The sequence below is a fragment of the Pipistrellus kuhlii genome, unplaced genomic scaffold (genome assembly GCF_014108245.1).
Source record: "Pipistrellus kuhlii isolate mPipKuh1 unplaced genomic scaffold, mPipKuh1.p scaffold_m20_p_3, whole genome shotgun sequence".
NCBI lineage: Eukaryota > Metazoa > Chordata > Mammalia > Chiroptera > Vespertilionidae > Pipistrellus > Pipistrellus kuhlii.
This window is the reverse complement of record NW_023425529.1, coordinates 46,415,970-46,435,985: the sequence shown is the minus strand read 5'-3', so window position 1 is coordinate 46,435,985 and position 20,016 is coordinate 46,415,970. Positions and strand designations below refer to the sequence as shown.

General features: G+C 47.0%; 1 pseudogene; it reads right to left on the bottom strand.

Moving 5' to 3' along the window:
* Nucleotides 1-2,796: 2,796 nt before the first annotated feature.
* LOC118729481 lies at nucleotides 2,797-3,429 on the bottom strand (annotated as a pseudogene).
* Nucleotides 3,430-20,016: the final 16,587 nt, after the last annotated feature.

Genomic DNA, 20,016 nt, shown 5'->3' with positions numbered 1-20,016 from the left:
GATATTCAGCATCTTAACAATTCAAAAGAAGCTACTGCATACTTTTTTCACAAACATGTACACAGAGCCAATACAGTACTAGCTATTGACCCAGCACACCAAGTGTACTGAAGTAGAAAAGATCAAGAAAAATGCTACATTAGAAAGACCTCAACACTTTAGAAAACGAATAGGACACTTTCTGTGTCTCCCCTTAATCCCCTAAAACAACATCATCTGGATCTACCTGTGGTCCTACATCAGCTTCTAGGCCAGGGGTGTCGAACTCAATCAGAGAAGGGGCCAAAATCTAAAATCTAGCCTAAATCGTGGGCCGAATGGTTTACTGAACAGTCATAAACTGACAGTGTTAACCAGAAATGTGAATTTAAAATGAGTGGAACAATCTTTTCCTTAACAGTGCTGTTAACCAACTCACATGCTATCAAGCAAAACAGTAATATTGGTATCAAGCAAAACAGTAATATTGGAATGTACCTAAAATGCTCATTGTTTTGTTTTCTGGCTAGATGTCTGACACCGTTTTCCCCGGATCAATGGGTCAATGTTCGGTTTTATTTCTTGGGCTGTAGCAACCCGCAAAACAGCATGGAGGTTGTCATCGGTAATGCATGATCTGTGCTTGTTTTTGTTCAGATTCATTATTGAAAACATCTGTTCACAAAGATAGGTGCTCCCGAACATGGATAGAATATGGGCAGCATGAAGTCGGAGCTCTGGCATTGAGTCAGGGGGCAGTAGAGGGTAGAAGTCCTCAATTTCAACATCCTGAAACCTTGATTTCAGGCCACTATCAGACTGGAGCTCGATTATCTCCATCTGAAGGTGATGGGGCACATTGTTGACATCAACTGTAAAAGGATTGGCAAAGATGTCAAAGCCTGAGTGCTGTGTTCTAAAGTCAGAGAAGCGCCGCTCAAATTCACTTAGTAAACGGCTAACTTTGGTAGCCAGCCGACTGCAAGAAAAAGTACCAGAAATAGTGGTTGAGATACTCAAACAAACGGGAAAGTGGGCAAGATTGTCCTGTTCCAGTTGGGACTTCCATAGTTGAAGTTTACGCTGGAATGCTGTGATCATGTCAGACATCTTCGTGATGACTTGTTTGCGTCCCTGCAGCTTCAGATTCAGTTGGGCGAGATGCTCGCATATGTCACACATCATAGCAAAATCACATAGCCAGGCGGGATCTGACAGTTCAGGCAAGGGCTTTCCTTTGCTTTCCATGAAAAGAGCAATTTGTTCTCTGAGCTCAAAAAATCTTTTGAGGACTGTGCTCTTGCTCAGCCATCTTACTTCTGTGTGGTATGGCACATCTCCATGCTCTGCACCCACCTCCTGTAAAAACTGCTGGAACTGGCGATGATTCAGGCCACGTGCCCGTATAAAGTTAATAGTTTTAATGACTGTGGTCATTATGTCATTCATGTCCAGAACTTTTCCACACATAGCCTCTTGGTGGATAATGCAATGATAAGTAATCAAGGGTGTGTGGCAGTGACTTTTTTGCATTCTTTCCTTCATTAGTTCAACCAAGCCTTTCTTTTCTCCGCACATTGAAGGTGCGCCATCGGTAGTTAGCCCCACCAACTCTTCCCAGGGTAATTTAAAATTATTTATAGATTTCTCCACAGCCTCAAATATATCTCTACCAGTCGTCGTCCCATGCATGGCAGCTACATCCAAAAGTTCCTCAGTGACAGAGAGGTCGGTCTTCGTAGCACGTATAAAGATGGACAGCTGCGCTGTATCAGTGTTGTCTGTGCTTTCATCGATAGCAAGTGAAAAAGCGAGATAACTGCATGCCTGTTCGGCCAGCTGTGATGATAGATTTCCTGAGAGTTCTTGAACTCTATCTGCAATGGTGTTTCTTGACAAACTGACATTTTGAAAACTCTGTATCTGGTCTGGGCATACTTGCTCACACACTTTTAGCATGCATTGCTTCAAAAAGGCACCCTCTGAAAAACACCTTGAAGTACGGGCAATTTCTTCAGCCACTATAAAGCTTGCTTTCACTGCAGCATCATTTTTCGCTGTAGCCTTTGTAAACATTTGCTGCTGTGATTGTAGTTTGCCTTTTAGTTCTTTAACAATTTTATGCTTTTCTTCCAAAGTATATTTGCCATACTTAACATTATGTTTGGTGTCAAAATGACGACGTATATTGTACTCTTTCATCACCGACACTGTCTCATAACACAATATACACACTGGTTTGCCCTCTCTAAGCACAAACATGTATTCATTTTCCCATTTGTCATTAAATTGTCTGCCTTCATCGTCAACTTTTCCTTTCTTGGACATTTTGGGATCAATATTGGCAGTAAAAGATATAGTTTATTGGAAATCTGCGTTAGAAGGAAAAAGTTGAAAACTGCACAGGGATAGCTTGATTTGGCAGATGGAGTGGAGAAAAAAAAAGTCAGTCAATAAATGCCTGGCTGGGTACAGATAGCAGACTCTGTTGCGATTTTTATGCCTGCACTTTATGCCAGGAACTGGCAGCTTCTGCTGTGTATTTTTTATGTCTGCACACTCACTCTCTCCTCTGCTCTGCCACCCGCACAACCACATCGGATGCCGGACTATAGGTCACGCCTCCTGAATCTTGCGTGACTTGTTATCTATGCGCATGCGTAATAGATAGCAAGGGCCGCCTCCTATGTCACCGCGCGTCACTGTGATGGAACGCAGCAGAGTGCAGTGATGACAGCGCGGTGCGGGCCACATTGCAAGGCCTGGCAGGCCGGATTTGGCCCGCTGGCCTTGTGTTTGACACATGTGTGTTCTAGGCTATTTGTCAGGAGGAGGACAAAAATACAATGACACTCGCCAGTGCAATCCTTGGATATTTAGAAAGAGGAGGGGGAGAAAGTCGGTTCTCAGAACAAATGAGTGAGCTTCAGTCTCATCAGCAGGATCTTTGAATTCTTTCTTCTTCTGAACTTCTTCAATGTGCTGTCCTCTCGCCATCCCTCCATTTCAGCAGTGTTTGTGCCTCTTTGTTGGCTTCCGTTTTGTGGGTCAATTTCTCTTCTGCCATTTGAGTAGTTTGTTCTCTTCTTTGCTTTCTGAAGCATTTTTGTATCGTGTTCTCATTGCTCAGCAAACTGCTTTAAGGCCTCAGCTTGATAGGACTCGCATCTTTCTTCTGCAGCTTCTAATTTCTTCTGAATTTCCTCCCAGGAAAGATCCTCCTTCCTCGAAGGGGAAGTTCTGGGGTGGATTCTTCTGAAAGCCTGGCCTGAGGCACACTTTTCCCGGTCCTCTAACCTGGATATCAGAGGAAGCCAGGTGAATAGAAGACAAGAGCCTGGCAATATATTCTACAAAATCCACTGCCCAGTTCAAGCTGCCTGGCCACACTCTCAAATTTTCTATATTAATTTTGTGCTTTGTGAATTGCTTCTGTGAGGCTTTTGCCATCAAGATGCTTGTCCTATTTCTTACGAATTTGTAAGAATTCTTAGTAGGTTACTCTCAGTCATATATTTTACAGGTAAATTTCAGTTTATAGTTTGCCATTCAGGGGTGCTTTTTTTTACATAAATTTAAAAATATTTTTATGTAAAAAAAAGAAAAAGAAAGAAAGACTCACAGGTGGAAAACTGAGTTTGTCCAACCCAGGAGCTACCTCTGATCTATATTTTCCTACTCCAAGGACATATAAAAATGTGTGTGCAGCCTAGCTGGAGCATTAGTCTATGTGTAGAAGTGTTGCCAGTTTGATTTCCAGTCAGGACACATATCTGGGTTTCAGGTTCAATTTCTGGTTGAAGGCAACCAATCAATGTTTCTCTCTAACATTGATGTTCCTCTCTCTCTCTCTCTGCTCCCTCTCTCTCTCTCTCTCTCTCTCTCTCTCTCTCTCTCTCTCTCTCTCTCAGCATGTCCTCAGTGAGGATTTAAAAAAATGAAAAATGTGTGCTCAGAAGATCAACAGAGTGACTGTCCTACTGGAAATGTGTTCAGAGCTGGAAACAGGTGTGGGGCGGGGGAGGGGGAGGGAGGTTGGAAGTTAATGTCATTCAGGAAACAATTTGAGGGGGAGTTTCTGAGATTAGATTAGGGAAATTTCAATTTTTATCCTTTTGATTATCCAGTTCAGATCAATATAAGAAATGACATGATACTCATTACCTAATGGAGATGAAAGCAAAATATCTACCTTACTAATGGATGGACACATGTGCGATAAACCCAAAGGCAGGGATCTCTGTTAAAGCTGGATAGAAAACCTCGGGACAAAGGTGTCCTGTACTCTTGCCCTCTGCCCCACCCCAACCTGCCTGAGCCAGGGACTGAACAAGGACAGGGCTGGGGAAGCCACAGTCAGGCTGTCACAGGTAAGATCATCTACTCTTCCTCCAAAGGAGAGTAAGCATGGAAAGAAAAAGTAAGCTGAAAAATATTCCTTCCAACCTCTGTGGAGAGGGGACATCTAAGAAGAAGAGCTCCCAAACAGAGGGGACTCGACCCTTTGGATTAAAGGGTTGGCTTCTGATCTGTGATCAACCACAGGTGCAGCTGAAGGGATGGCTGAGAGGAGACCAGCCATGCAACAGAGATATCTCCCACCTAGCAGATATTTAGCCATATGTGACCTACAAAAGTGGCCATGTCATATGGCCCATTGATTTTTATAGCTCCTACTATGTGGCAAGAGCAAACAAGAAGTAAATTTCCAAATAACAAATATGCACATAGGTTTCCAAATGATTTACACATATTTCGCCGAGACCAGTTTGGCTCAGTGGATAGAGCGTCAGCCTGCGGACTAAAAGGTCCTGGGTTCAATTCCGGTCAAGGGCATGTACCTTGGTTGTGGGCACATCCCCAGTAGTAGGTGTGCAAGAGGCAGCTAATCGATGATTCTCTCTCATCAATGTTTCTAACTCCCTCTCTCTTCCTCTCTGTAAAATATCAATAAAATATATTTTTTAAATGATTTACACATATTTACTCATTTGATCCTTAGAAAAGACCCCCCAAAAAATCAATTCTTATTTTCAGATAAAGAAAATTAAGTAAAAAGAAACCAAGATGGCAGCATAGGTAAACACCTAAAGTGCTGCCTCGCACAATAATTTCAAAACTACGACTAAAAGACAAAACATCTATCACCCAGAACCATGGGAAAGCTGGCTGAGTGGAAGTTCTACAACGAGAAGGAAAGAGAAAAGAGCACTGAGATGTACAGAAGCGCTGAAAAGCTGGTGTGGAGGCACGCGAATCGGACTGGCAGCAGGTGCCTGGATGCACTGCTTCTTTCAACCCAAAGGGAGACAAGCTCCCAATTACTCTGAGCTCCAGTCTGGGGAGATGCCGGGGACCCAAACTCTTATGGGAGAAGATGGACTGTCTGCCATGGGGTCAGAAAGTGAGGGCAGCTTTCTTGCAGAGGTGTGCCCAGCAGTCATTTACTGCACTAGGATGGGGAACATGGGGACTTGGAAAAGCGGAGGCACGGAGAAGGCTGACTGGCAGCAATCATTGTTTGTCATGCCCTAGCCTAGTGACTCCCTGAGACCCCACCCCGCACAATCTACAAACCACCCACACTCCAGGCAGCGGCTTTTGCATATAAATGGCCTGCCCTATCGCAACTTAACCTAACAAACTGGAGCTCCGGTCAGACAGCTCCAAAACATCCTAACCCTAAGCAAAGAGGAGAAAACTGTAGTTCTCACTGTAGTTCCTGTTGAGTGTCCTCAGGAACTACACCTGGTCTGCAACCTATTGGAGATCCAGAAGCTAGTATATCTAGTGGTCAGTGTGAGATGACACCAGATTTCAACTCCTCACATCCATAAGTGACCATTTCAAGAGGCAGACTCAGTGAGCACCAAAGCCCCACTGAAGCAAGTCCTACCCCATAAGCATGCCTCCAGCGAAGCAGTTCTTTCATTATAGACACAGTGGGTCCTCTCAGCCAATTGGCCTGGAGGTCAATTCCTCCCAATGACACCAACAACAATCAAGACTTAACTACAACAAGGCTGTACACACAGTCCACAAAGGGGCACAGCAAGAGTGTCCACCTCAGGTAACTGGGAGGCTGACCCACTGGTCCACCTAGGACACCTAGTACACAAAGCCACCCTACCAACTCAGGGAAGCAGCAAAAATGTGGAGGCAAAGAAAAAGATCACAAACGAAAGAAATGGGGGAAAAGAAACTACTGGATATAGAGTTCAAAATCACATTCATAGGGTTTTTCAAGAATTTCCTAGAAAACGCTGATAATTTCAATGAGACCCTCAAGTGTATGAAAAAGAACCAACTAAAAATTAAACATACACTGACTGAAATAAAAAATATTATACAGTCAAAACCGGTTTGGCTCAGTGGATAGAGTAGGGGTGTCGAACTCAATCAGAGAAGGGGCCAAAATCTAAAATCCAGCCTAAATTGAGGGCCGAATGGTTTACTGAACAGTCATAAACTGTCATTGTGATGGAAACGCAGCAGAGTGCAGTGATGACAGCGCGGTGCGGGCCACATTGCAAGGCCTGGCGGGACGGATTTGGCCCGCGGGCCTTGTGTTTGACACGTGTGGGATAGAGCATCAGCCTGCAGACTGAAAGGTCTGGGTTCAATTCTGGCCAAAGGCATGTACCTTGGTTGTGGGCATGTACCCAGTGTTGGGTGTGCAAGAGGCAGCTCATCTATGATTCTCCCTCATCGGTGTTTCTAACTTTCTATCCCTCTCTCTTCCTTTCTGTAAAAAAATCAATAAAATATATTTTTTAAATAAAAATAAATAAAAAAATATTATACAGAAACCCAACAATAGACTAGAGGATCATAAGAATCAATTCAAAGATTTGAAATACAAAGAAGCAAAAACACTCAACTGGGAAAGAAAAAAAAAGAAAAAAGAATACAAAAATTTGAAGATAGTATAAGGAGCCTCTGGGATAACTTCAAGCATACCAACATCCAAATTATGGGGGTGCCAGAAGAAGAGAGAGAGCAAGATACTGAAACCCTATTTGAAGAAATAATGACTGAAAACTTCCCCCAACTGGTGAAAGAAATAGACTTACAAGTCCAGGAAGCACAGAGAACCAAACAAAAGGAATCCAAAGAGGACCACATCAAGACACATCATAATTAAAATACCAAGGGCAAAAGACAAAGAGAGAATATTAAAACCAGTAAGGGAAAAACAGTTAATTACCTACAAGGGAGCACCCATACAATTGTCAGCTGATTTCACAACAGAAACTATACAGGCTAGATGAGAATGACAAGAAATATTCAAAGTGATGAATAGCAAGAACCTACAACCAAGATTACTCTACCTAGCAAAGCTATCATTTAGAATTGAAGGTCAGATAAAGAGCTTCACAGACAAGAACAAGCTAAAGGAGTTCATCACCACCAAACCAGTATTATATGAAATGCTGAAATATATTCTTTAAGAAGCGGAAGAAGAAGAAGAAAAAAGTCAATATAAATTTTATGAACAAGTGAATATCTATCAACAGGTGATTCTAAAAATCAAGTGAATTAAAAATCTGATGAATAGAATAAACTGGTGGATATAATAGAATCAGGGGCATAGAATGGGAGTGGATTGATAATTCTCAGGGGGAAATGGGGTGTCCGGGAAAAGATTGGACAAAAATCTTACACCTATGGATAAGGACAGTGGCAAAGGGGGGTTGGGGGGATAAGGGCAGAGGGTGGGGTGGGAATCGGGTGGAGAGGAGTTATGGGGAGTGGGGGGGGGAGATAAAGAATTTTAATAATCTGAACAATAAAGACTTACTAAATTAAAAAGAAAGAAAGAAAGAAAGAAAGAAAGAAAGAAAGAAAGAAAGAAAGAAAGAAAGAAAATGAAATAACAACTCCTCACTACTAGTCTTTGTATATTCTCCTGGAATTAGTGGGATGGTCAGTTTACTGTCACCCCCCAAGAGCTCTGAATTGGATACAAATAGGATAAAAATTAGATCCAACACTGAAACTCTAAAACACTATTTCTCCTCTCCAATCAGCTCAGTTCAGCTCACCTGCAAGTTACAAAATAAGTACTACCTGGCAGCATAAAGTATTAAATAATTCATCACTAGCTGCCCAAAAATGCCCTAAATTTAAATATAAACCCCCTCTTAATGTCAAAAGTAATAAAGAGCTTTAGCCAGTTTTGCTCAGTGGATAGAGCATCGGCCTTTCAAACTAAAGATCCTGGGTTTGATTCTGGTCAAGGGCACATGCCTCTGTTGCAGGCTCCTAGCCAGTCCCAGCCCTGGTCAGGGCGTGTGCAGGAGGCAATCAATTGATGTGTTTCTCTCATATTGATATTTCTTGTTGTCTTTTGCTCTCTCTTCCTCTCTTTAAGAAGAGGAAGAAGGAGAAGAAAGTAAAGATAAAAATGAATGGAAAAATATCCTCAGGTGAGGATTTTTAAAAAGTAACAAAATTTCAAAACACTTTCCTTTAAATTAGAATGCAATAAAATGAAAACACAAAATTATTCCCTTCCCCAGAGATGTAAACTAAAGCATAGGGAATACAGTCAATAATCCTATATAATAACAGGGTTTTATGCAAATTAACCATCATTCCACCACAAAGATGGCGGCACCCAGTCCTCTCAGCCCCACCAGAGTCTCCCAGTCCCAGGGTGGGGGTGAACACTGAGAGCAGGCAGCATGAGCAACCTGGCAGAATGCTTACCTTGTTGTTATGGAGACAAGGCAAGTGTTCCACCCCAGCTGTAGAGGGCCTCTGTGCAGCAGGCACAAGCAGCCAGGGGTGGAGGGGAGCAATTGTGTCGTCGCCCCAGAGAAGAGGCAAGCATTCCACACCCAGCTACATATGGGCCACTGGGCCATGGAGAGCCTCTGGGCAGCAGGCACGGAGTGGCCAGTCCCCGCAGAGAGCTACTGGCACAAGAATTCATGTGCAGGGCTACTAGTTTATATATAAAGCCGAAGCAACCAGCCAACTGGTAGCTATGATGTGCACTGACCATCAGAGAGTAGACACTCAATGCAGGAGCAGAAACCACAAGCATGGAAACATGGAACAAACCGTTGAATGTCAGAGTGAAGGGAGAAAGGGAGGACCAGAAGAGATTAACCAAAGATCTTACATGCATACTAGAGACCCTGTGCACAGATTCGTGCACTGGTGGGGTCCCTTGGTCTGGCCTACAGGATTGAGCCAAAACCGGCAGTCTGACATTCCCAGAGGGGCCCCAGATTGCAAGAGGGCAAAGGCCAGGCCGAGGGAGCCCACTGGTGCACGAATCTGTGCACCAGGCCTCTAGTATTGTCATAATTAGATATTTTATTAAATGGGTACTAGACTTACTGGGATGATCACTTTCTAAGTTACATGAATGTCTAATCACTATGTTATACACCTGAAACTAATACAATATTCTATGTCAACTATAATTGAAAAAAATAATTGTAATTCTTCCCCAATTTAGTATTCTGCTCATTCTTAACCAGGAGGTTTCACTCCCAAAAACCCTAGCTATGTCCATTTGCCTGGGCATCGCTCTCCCTAAAGAGCATCCATTCCCACAAGGCCAGTTCTCTACATCCCCCAACTGGCTGCCAGGGCCCTGCTGGCCTCCCCACCTGAGAAAACACTGACCGCTCAGGGGGGCTGACAGAGTGTTCTTTCTGTTGACCCAGCTGGTTGGTAGAACCAGGTCTGGATGGGAAGGCAAAGGGAAGGTACACACTCTCTCCCTATCACTTCAGCTTCCCAAGTGTGGGTAGGGGCTAGGTCCCTGGGCCCCCATCCTCTCTCTGGCCTGGGGGAGCCACATCTCCGGGTCTCTGAGGTGGCACAGGAGAGGGAGGGACTGTGGGAGACCTCCAAGCTCCTGGCGATGAAGCGGGTGGAGAGCCAGGGGCATGGGCAGTGTTCGCTGGGGTCAGGAGAAAGGCTCTGGTGCCTGCAGACAGGGGACTGGCCCAGATAACCTCAGAGCCAGGAAGAAAGGTTCAGAGAGTGTGGAATGTGGGGGTTAGGGAGTTGGGGGTGAGGTTTCAAGCAGATATGCCTTCCATGGGCACAAACAGGTAACACTACCTGACACCTGCCTCCGTGTGGTGTTAGAGGCAGGTGCAGTGTGTAGGAGAGTGGGGTGTGAGGTAGGGAAGTGAAGCCAGCTGTTTCAGAGGTATAGGGGCGGGGGAGATGGATAAGGCAGTGAGCCTTGAGCCTGCTTTTCTCTAATCTTCAGAAAGCTGTCTGCCAAGCCTGAACTATTACCTGCAGTGTATCCCCAACCCCAAAGGCTATATCCTGGTCTTTCCACTCTGAAAGGTGAGCTGTTCCTCCAGCCCCTCCAAAGGGGACTTAATCCACACTTCAGTAGCCTGTGGGCCCCTCTTTATCAAAGTCAGGGTCACTAGGACACAGAATACCACACCAGCAAAACTTAGAAACACAAACATCTTCTCAAGAATGTGCCCGGAACCTAGTGCATGGGGTTTTGTTTTGTTTGTTTGTTTTTGTTTTGTTTTGTTTTGGGTTTTTTTTTTTGTGGGGATTTGGGGGAAGAAATGAGGGCAAAGAAATCTTTGATGAGGATTTAAGGGGCAGGGAAAAGATGCTGTGGAGACTGGCACTGAGCCACAGCCACCTCGTGTGCACCTTCTCCACGGAGGTCCTCAGAGCTGATGGGCTGCAGGGTGAGCCCATCCCATCTGTGCTCCTCCGGAGAGTCCCTGCAGTGGGCAGCTGGGAGAGTCCTCCCCAGTGGGCAGCTGGGGCAGCACAGGGGCTGGAATTCGGCTTGCTTAGCCAGGGCCCAGTGCAGTTAAAACAAAAGACATAATGACAAGGCATCTCAATGACAGTCTCCTCCTGACACCCGGGGCCTTTGAGCTCAGCCAGAATCAAGTTACTGAGTTTGATTATGTAAGCCAGCAAGGAAACATGGCGAAACTTGGTGGCATCTGAAAGAATAGAGAAAACCGCCAAAACCAGTTTGGCTCAGTGGATAGAGCGTCAGCCTGCAGACTGAAAGAATAGAGAAAACCTTGACTGTCTTCTCAGGAGCGTTTTCTCAATCCGTTGAGATCTTGCTCCCAGGCATATCCTCAAAATTTAGGCCCAGATAAACTCATAAAATTCTTCTCTAAGTGTGGGTGTTCTTTCATCGACATTCCCCATGGAGGGGTTCTCTTGGGCTTCCCATTAGAGGTGGGGGCACGCCTACTGTCTCTGCTCTCAGCGGGGGGCACTGAAGACATCCTGTCATCTTGTGATATTTAGAAATTTAAAATAATACTCCCAGTCATCCCAATTTAACTCAGATGTGACCACATCTGTTTCTCTCCTGCATGACTTCCCATTCGTGTGTTTCACCTTCTCAGTAACTACGTGGAGGATCCTGACGACAGATTCTCGGCTTGTCCCCTCATCGCATAGAAGATACCTCCCCGCCCCCGTCCTCCCCACCCCCTCACCCCCCAGATGAGTGTCCCTTCCAGACTTACTTAACCATACTTGCAGTGTTTACCACTAAACCTCCTGGTCTTCGCTCAAGCCAAGCAAGCCACTGTCAACACTAGTTTCCTGGCTCCATGCTCCCTCTAGCGGCTGCACTCCGCTTTGCAGCGTTCTGAAATCTCTAGACCCCACTCATCCTCCCTGATCCAGAAATGAGTAAATATTCTGCTCTTGTTCAGTTCCATCCTTAAAAGCACTTAGGTGCAGAAACATTTCCTTTCTCTCTTCCTACAGCTCAAGCATGGCCTCTAAGAACCCAGCGTTTCTCCCAGGAAAATTGCCTTTTCGCCCAGCTCAGTCAACAGAACTTCCTTTCTTTTTCTTTCCCTGTTGCTGGCTTTCCTCACTACAAAGCTAAGGCTCAATTCCCTGAATAATCCTGATTTCCTAGAGACAGAGTGTTCCAGGAACTCGATGTGCTCATGTCTCTTTTATCCTCCAAGTGTGTAATAATTCTACCGAGTGTTTCTCTGCCGAGGCTTTTCCTCCATATAAGGGATCCTGGTCCTTTGGATCTGTGGGTGCACCACCTCTCTGCACTTAATCCCCAGAGTGGGCATCAGAGATGAGGGCTTAATAGATGTACAACCCAGAGCCAACTTGAGACTGTGTGGTAGGAAATCATTCTCCAAGCCTGCGAACAGGCCATACATAACCTCCCTCCATCGCTCCTCCCACAGCCCTAATGCAGTTCAAAACAAAGTAGACAATCAGCATCCAGAATCTAGCATCGCTTACTAAAGATTAGCACAAGGAATCTGCATCCAAAATTGAATATTCCTTTGTTCTGCACCCACGTGGAACTGAGGTAATCCATTCCGGCTCCAACTACACCTAGAAAGCTGCAGGTGAGAATTGTTTTTTGCGAGCCTTTGCCTGCTTACGTTCACGGAACCGGAGTCCCCACCACGCCAGGCCTTGATTTTACCATCCTGGCTCCAGGGAAGCCCACCAGCTTGCCATCCCTTCACCCCGCTGAATCCGGCCAATGGAGAAGGCGCCCCGAACAGAGGGCAAAAGGAGACCCAAGTATCTGTTTTATTCATGATCAGACAAGTGCCAGACAACCCACCGCACTCTGGCCTCCCTGGCAAGCGGAGCTGGAGAATGCAATCAGGACACGCGTCCAAAGGGAGCCTCCTCTGCTTCCTCCAGGCCGGGGCCACTAAGCGGAGGGCAACAGCAGACATCCCCAGGGGAGCAGGGGCAGGAAGCCCGGTCCAAGTGTGTGCATTCGTCTCAGGAGAGCACAGCATTAAAAGAGACAATGCTAGTCTGTTAAATCCCTGCTGATGCCTTAACTCCACTCCTGCTGAAACATGTCAGATAAGTCCTGTCTCCCGCAGGAGGAAGCAGCCACGGGGGAAGAGCGGGTTCTTCCCTCTCGTATTCGTTTTCTAGTCACAATTTCCAATGACGAATTAGCCCAAATATAATAAATGAACCCAAATAGCTTAAAGGAACACAAACGTGTTTTTTTTAATAATCCTAGAGGTGAGAAGTCCAAGATGGGTCTCCCTAGGCTAAAATCAAGGTGTCAGCAGGGTCACGGTACTCTTGGCGCCTCTAGGGAGGATCCATTTCTGTGCTCTTTCCTGCGCCTAGGGGCTGCCCGCATTCCTTGGCTCAGGGCTCCATTCTCCCATTTTTAAAGCTAGCAGCATCAAGCCAAGTTCTTCTCCCTCTGCCATCAATCCTGTTCTCTCTTCTGAATCCCTCCTTCATATTTAAGGACCCTTGGGATTTTATTGGATCCACTCAGAAAATCTAAGATAATCTCCCTCTTTGAAGGCCAGTCCATTCGCAGCTATAATTTCTTCTGCAGCCTTATTCCCACTTGGCCAGGTAATCTAACACATTCACAGGTTCTAGACATTAGAACACGGACATCTTTAGGGCCCATCATTCTGCTACCACACACCTCCTGTTGCCACCACCCATGCCCCCTCAGTCCTTGATACCACAGGAATCAGTTGCCAAAGGCCCCAAACTAGGGACTGAGGTCTAGATATACCCTGTCCCGGTTGCAGTTAGAGGAATGTGGGCGACCCAATCGCTCTTGTCACTCCTGTTCTGTTTGCCCCAGTCATCACCAGGACCGAGTCAAAGCCTCCAGGACTCTGTTAACCAGACTCCCATCTTCATGTAGCTCTGTCCACTCCTCCCCCACAACCCAGTCCTCTGCCCAGCCTCGTTCTCCCAAGCTCTTTTCTTGGGCCCTTAAGAATTCCTGGACTGCGTCTTGTTTTGAATGTTCTCTCTATTGCCTATTCTTAAAAGTCATTTTAAGATATCCTAAGAATTTTACTGCCACTATAAGGCTCTCGAAGGGAAGCTGCTTTCTTTGCATAGCTGACTCCCTCTCCTTCAGGTCTCAGCTCAAATGTCTCTTCCCAGAGAGAGCTTCCTGGCCACCCCACCTGCCCTCCCACCAGTTACTTCGGTTACCTCACCTGTTTATTCCCTCATTGCGCTGACCATGCTTTGAGATTGTCTTGTTTAGTGGTGTATTTACTTTCTGCCTCACAAAAGGTAAGCTCCATGAAACCTGGGACCTCGCTGATCATTATTATTCACCATTCCTCTCTAATACCTTGAACAGTAATTATTTTGCAAACTGTTGGAGGTCAGTGAAAAGTCTGAATTGAATTCATGCATTAAATTGGATCAGTGAATGAATGAATGAATGAATGAATGAATGAATGAATGAAAAGTTGGTGAAGTTAGCTACTCCTTTCCTGGGAAGGAGCAAGTAAGGGACAGAGAGAAACTAGAGGGTTTCACACTGACACAATGGTGAAGAAGGAGCAGAGTCCTCTCCTCTAATGGAAAGGGCACAGGGAAGGAGTGGCAGAGGAGGGTCTCCCTCTCTCACAGTGCTTGGGAAGAAAAGATTCTGGAAAGGACTGGAAGCTCAAAGTCCCAGCCTCGTCAGATTTATGGCGGAGGCGAGGAGAAGACCACACACTCCAAGAACAAGGTGAAGCATCAGGGGCCCAGACCCTGCGGTGAGGAAGCCTGAGGCGATGTCTCCAGAGGGCTTCTCTGCCCACGTACGGATGGGAGGACCCTAGAACTGGGGACTTTCTCTGACTGGGTGTGAGGGAAGGGTCTTAAAGAAGAATGTCCCCAATCAATCCCAAAATTCCTACCCAGAATATGCAGTTATATCACTTGCAGGCAGGAGGAGGGGCCAGGACAACCCCCACAGAGCCTCCTGCATGGCCTTTTCTCACCCGAGGAGACCAAAGCCTCAGGCGGTTGGCCCTAGACCAGAAGAGACACTGATTCCTTCCACTGCCGGTTCCATCTCCCCTGCCCCAGCGGTCCTTGTTCTCCGAGGGAATCAGGACCATCCATTCATAGACTCTACTGCACAGCTTCAGAGCAATGCAAAGGATCCCAGTGAATCGAGTTCGAAAGGACCCTGAAAGGCCCAGCTTTGGGTCCAATGAAAGGATCCCCCAGACAGCTTCTTGGGTCCTTCCAGTGACAGGATCTCCTTACACACAGTGCAGCCTCTTCCAGGTGTGGGTGGCTCCCACTGTAAGAGCATTCTTCCTCCCAGCAGCCTGTCTCTGTCCCCCTTGCACTTGCACCATTCATTCAGCCTGATGGAGCAGAACAGATAAGTTGGTGGTTTCCATGTGACAATCTTTGAAACATCTGAAGGCAATTATCATTGTAACTAGGGGCCCAGTGCACGAATTTGTGCGCCTTGAAAGGAACTGTGGGCCACAAGGCTGCGGTGGGCACAGGGGCAGGTCTTGGCCATCCTCTGTGCCCCCACCCGACTGCTTCTGCCATAGCCCCCAGTCCCCAGTCTGTCGGCAGCCCAGCTCCCACCAGCTCCGCTCCTATTCGCTGATGGCGCAGAGGGATTGGGGCCGGTGCCAGCAGCAGATGCAAGGAGAGGCTCTGGCACTGGCTGCAGATGTGAGTGGCAGCTCCAGTGCTGCAGGAGCAGGGGGAGGTGGAAAAGCCCTGAGGGGCTATCAGGGCCAGCAGCCACCGCTCAAATTCACTGACGGCACCGAGCAATCCGGGGCCTGTGCCTGGCACCAGCAGGAGATTCGAGCACCAGGCAGGACGGTGGCACGTGGGAGCAAAGAATTTTTCAATAACTACCGGAGGCTCACCCCAATGACAGCCTTGGTCTGGCGTCCCCACTCACCTGCTCCCCCACCCTGCTGCAGGAGAAGCCCGCCATGTTTCGTGCTCTGCCGCCTGCTGCCAACACAAGCCATGTTCCATGCATACCCCCTGGTGGTCAGCGCATATCATAGCATATGGTTGTTCAGTTGTTTGGTTGTTCAGTTGTTCCACCGTTCGGTCTATTTGCATATTAGGGTTTTATATATCCTATCTAATAAAAGGGTAATACGCAGATTGACCATCACTCCAACACACAATATGGCTGCCCCCATGTGGTCAAATATAGCCACCCCCATGTGGACACAAGACAGCCAGCAGGGGAGGGCAGTTGGGAGGCACCAGGCCTGCAAAGGAGGGCAGTTAAGAGGGACCAGGCCTGCAAGGGAGGGCAGTTGAAGGCCATCAACCCTGCAGAGGATGGCAGTTAGGGGTGACCAGGCCGGCAGAGGAGGGAAGTTGGGGGCAAACAGGCTGGCAGGGGAACAGTTAGACATCAATCAGGCTAGCATGGGAGTGGTTAGGGGGTGATTAGGCTGGCAGGCAGAAGCAGTTAGGGGAAATCAGGAAGGCAGGCAGGCGAGCAGTTGGGAGCCAGCAGTCCTGGATTGTGAGAGGGATATCCCAGATTGAAGAGAATACAGGCTGGGCTGAGGGACAACCCCCTGCCCCTGCCCCCATGCATAAATTTTGTGCACCGGGCCTTTAGCATATAGATAATAAATGGTACCATTTTATGAATGCTTACCAGGCATTGTGCTAAGCATTTAGGGATGCAACATATCCAGCATGTCAAAATTATTATTCCCATTCTCTAGATTAGGAAATAAGCAGGAGAAGTAGAGCAATCAGCCCAGGCTCACTTAGGTATTGAAAGAATCAGGATTCATTCCAAGGCTATTTTGACTCCATGCCCTCACCGCCCCTGTTATGCCAAGATCTCCCCACCCCAGACTGAGTCTTGTTTAATCCTGGCTAAACATCAAAGCCTTCAAGCATTTCTTCCCTGAGAAGCACAGGGGCCTTTCCCCACTTTCTCAGAGAGCCTCTAAATTCAATAAAATCTTTGCAGTCATCTAGCCTGAGACCAACTTCCTGGAAACTGGGAAACTGAGAAGGAAGCTTTGCTTTTGCTAATAGCAGAAAACAGTCTCCCCAAAGTTCCCCTACTAGACCCCAGTCTCCCCTGTCAACCCACCACTTTCTGCTACCCTCCACCTTCCTTGTCATCTGGCAGCTCTCTTACCCCCCAGGATTCGTCAATCTACCCTCCCTTGTTCTCATGCCTCTTCTTCCCCCAAATCCTATTCATCCTTAGAAAACTAACTCCAATTCTCCATCCTCCATGAAGCCTTCTCCAACCCCTGCTCCTTCCTCAGTGCTCCCAAAGCTCTTATTTCTTTTTTTTTCAGCTTTATTAAGATATAATTAGTATATAACATTATATACATTTATAGTGTGCAACATAATGATTGGATATGTACATAGATTATGAAATAATTAACACAATTAGTTTAGTTAGCACATGCATCACCTCACATAGTTACAAATGTGTAACGAGAACATTTAAGATCAACTCTCTTAGAAACTTTCAAATGGCCCTATCGGATTTGGCTCAGTGGATAGAGCGTCGACCTGCGGACTGAAAGGTCCCAGGTTCGATTTCAGTCAAGGACATGTACCTTGGTTGCGGGCATATCCCCAGTGGGGGGTGTGCAGGAGACAGCTGATCGATGTTACTAGCTCTCTATCCCTCTCCCTTCCTCTCTGTAAAAAAAAAAAAAAATCAATAAAATATATTTTAAAAAATAAAAATAAATTTAACAAAAGAAACTTTCAAATGCACAAATAATATTGTTGACTGTAGTAGCCACGCTGCGCGTTATTATAACTGCCAGTCTGCACCTTCGGAACACCGTCCCCATTTCCCCACCGTCACCCTCGGCCCCTGGCAACCACTAGCCTCCTCTGTGTTTCTAGCACAAAGGGTTCGGTACACAGCCCTTAGTTCTGCCTCTACAACAGCTGTTGCTATCTTGCTCCCATTGTGTCTGTTCACAGGCCTCCCTCCCTGGCCGGGCTTGTCCAGGGCAGAAAGTGTAGATTTCATTTCCAGGCCCATTACAACGTAGGTGTTCAGTAAGTGGCTGTCACTGTCAATGCAGACTGACATTATTGATGCTGCACCTGGAAGAACAGTGGCTTGACTACAGAAAGTCAGAAAGCGCAGCCAACATGAGGGAGCCAGGGGCCCTCCTCATGGCCCAGCACCTGGACAACACAGGCTGCCTGGGAGTTGCATGAAATAATCTAGTTCTGATGAGTTCAAGGAAGGAAAAGAGTTTGAAGAAGGATCTGCTGCCCTCTGGTGGCCATTAGAGAAGTCGACCGTCTGGACTTAGAACCTGGTGCCCCTCTCCTGGCACAACCTTAACTGTCCCAGATATTTACATAGCGGAATCCTAAAATTAGAATTTAAACTAAGCACCGAGGCAGAATCGATGACATTTCAAAGTAAGGTGCCAAACCGCCCTATGAAGAATTTCAAACAAAAATTTTAAGACCTAGTTCCTGACCCCTACAGCCGGGTTGAAGATATAAAATGGTACCATAGTACGGAGAGAAGGGAAGATTTTGTGAAGAGGAAATGTATGGACAAAGCTGTGTAGTGAGCCCCATCCTCACTCTCCCAAGGATGGGAGAGGGGACTACCCCCTTATAGCCAATGTTCTGGATGCTTGACCCCGAGAGCTGAATATGTCATCCTTCGAGCTAGTGGCAGAGTGTCCTGGAGCCTGGCAGAGCTAGTGGAGCCTGAGTGCCACCCATATATTTAGACAGAGAGAGAAGGGCCGAGGAAGGGCTGTGTGGGCAGGGCAGGCCAGCAGAGCCGGTGGTCTGGAACGCCCTGGGCTGCCAAAGCTTGCCTGGCAACTGAAGAACCGCCTATGTGTTGGGGAGAGAAACAGCTGTATCCCCATGCATCTATCTTGGGTGCTGTCCAATAGGGCTACCTCAAGGGACTAAGGGACCCCAGCAGCTGAGGGAGGAGGCTCGAGTCTCTGGGATAAATAAATGCAGGTGAATGGGACTCTGAGGGGCCAGGAAAATGCCCAGGAGAGAACAGCCATCAGAGGACATCAGAGAGGAAGGGACGAGGACACGACCGGCTGATGGAGAGGAATCTGAGTCACAACTGATGTAAAAACTCACCTACCCTTTCCTCTCTGCTCTGCACCACCCAACCTCCTCCCCAACACACCTCACTCAGAAACAGCATCTAAGGAGCGTGAGAGTGGGCGAAGGGCAGGGCTAGGGGGAGGGAGGAAGGAGAACGTGACAGACAGAACAGAAGTCAGCCACTCACCCCTTTCCACGGCTCCAACTGCAGCAGGAGCCCACGGGCTGCAAAGGGTGACATTAAATACTAAGGTTTTGATTCATATATTGGCCTGGTCGTTCTAATTTCTGAACTGAGCCGGTCTCACCCGAGGGTGAGCTGAACAGGTAAAGGTTTTCCTGAGTATTCCCCCGGAAGCAAGGGAAATAATTACTTCCGCCCACTGGCCCAATAAAGGATAAAGGATCATCTCATGACACCACACTCGTTGTGTAATCCAAAATGCAGCTTTATTTTTTTTTTCTTCACTATATGGCAAGTCATGACTGTCATATAGCATGTAATATATACTATACAATGAATAACATGTAGGATAATATGTATGATATATAATATAAAGCAGGTTATACTTTCCCCTCCAACCGGTCTAAATTACAGGGACCAGGATTTTCCCTTCCGAGTTCTCTCGGCCTTCTTTTCCCCAACCGAGAACATCCCAACTCCTGTTACTTCATCTCTTTATCACCAGTGGCCTCCTTCTATCGGCCTCTTGAGACAGGGTCCAACCCCGCCCAGGGTCCTGAGCACTTCCTCCACTTTGGGGGGAGGAGGGGACACAGGCCTCTGGCCTCCAGTGCCAGCCCCAGCTTCCAACAAGCCTCACGGCCCCTCATGCACTCGCACCATCTCTGGGGGGTTCAGTAGTCTCTCCAAGAAATTCATGTCCACCCAGGACCTCAACACGTGGCCTTATTTGGAAAGAGGGTCTTTGACAATGGAATGAATTAAGGACCTTGAGCTGAAATTATCCTGGACTTAGGGTGGGCCCTAAATCCCAAGACTGATGTCTTCACAAGAGGAGAAGAGGATGCACAGAGGGACACACAGAGGAAAGACGGCCGAGTGGCGACAGAGGCAGAGACTGACGTTATCCTGCCACAAACCGAACAACACTTGGGGCCACCGGGGGCTGAGAGAGGCAAGGAAGATTTCGTCCCTGGAACCTTCAGAGGGAGCACCGCCCTGCTGAC